Here is an 896-nt window from a genome sequence, read left to right on the forward strand (position 1 = left end):
ATGCTAAGCTGCCTATGTGGCGACAGTTGTCTGGAGCTTTCCCCATCTGATTAAGGGGCAATACTGATTTGGTTGTTGTGGGCAGTTTCTCCTTCTAGCCAGCATCACTGCCATCTTGGAAGATGTGGCTACCTACCTTTGTTGCACAAAGAGTTGAGGGGAGCTGGCCTTGTTTGAGAGGGCACTCGAGACTTTCAGTCACCTGCTGCAGAGTGACAGGAGGAACAAAGGAAACCAAAGTTTTCCCAAACTTGCCAGAGAAGTTGAGCTTTTTGGAAGGATGGTTCCAGGTGACCTCAGCTTAGTCCTCCTTTGGAGGAAGTAAGGCAAGTTGGGGAGGCTCTGGTGCATAACAAGTTATAGGGCAGGTACTGTTTCCTGGATTCAACCTCCAAGCTGCATAAAAAAGGGCACTTTGCCCTTTTCACCATCTTTCCGCGCCGCCACAATGGTGCGCATGAATGTCCTGGCTGATGCTCTCAAGAGCATCAACAATGCCGAAAAGAGAGGCAAACGCCAGGTGCTTATTAGGCCGTGCTCCAAAGTCATCGTCTGGTTTCTCACTGTGATGATGAAGCATGGTTACATTGGCGAATTTGAAATCATTGATGATCACAGAGCTGGGAAAATTGTTGTGAACCTTACAGGCAGGCTAAACAAGTGTGGAGTGATCAGCCCCAGATTTGATGTGCAACTGAAAGATCTAGAAAAATGGCAGAATAACCTGCTTCCATCCCGCCAGTTTGGTTTCATTGTACTGACAACCTCAGCTGGCATCATGGACCATGAAGAAGCAAGACGAAAACACACAGGAGGGAAAATCCTGGGATTCTTTTTCTAGGGATGTAATACATACATTTACAAATAAAATGCCTCATGGACAAAAAAAAAAAAAA

The 896-nt window shown here is 46.2% G+C and overlaps 1 pseudogene across 1 annotated transcript; it reads left to right on the plus strand.

Moving 5' to 3' along the window:
• Positions 1-381: 381 nt before the first annotated feature.
• On the plus strand, positions 382-896 carry LOC113224862 (annotated as a pseudogene). Its single transcript, XR_003309459.1, has one exon. The product of XR_003309459.1 is annotated as a 40S ribosomal protein S15a pseudogene (transcript).

Source organism: Piliocolobus tephrosceles, chromosome 4 (genome assembly GCF_002776525.5).
Source record: "Piliocolobus tephrosceles isolate RC106 chromosome 4, ASM277652v3, whole genome shotgun sequence".
NCBI classification, from domain to species: Eukaryota; Metazoa; Chordata; class Mammalia; order Primates; family Cercopithecidae; genus Piliocolobus; species Piliocolobus tephrosceles.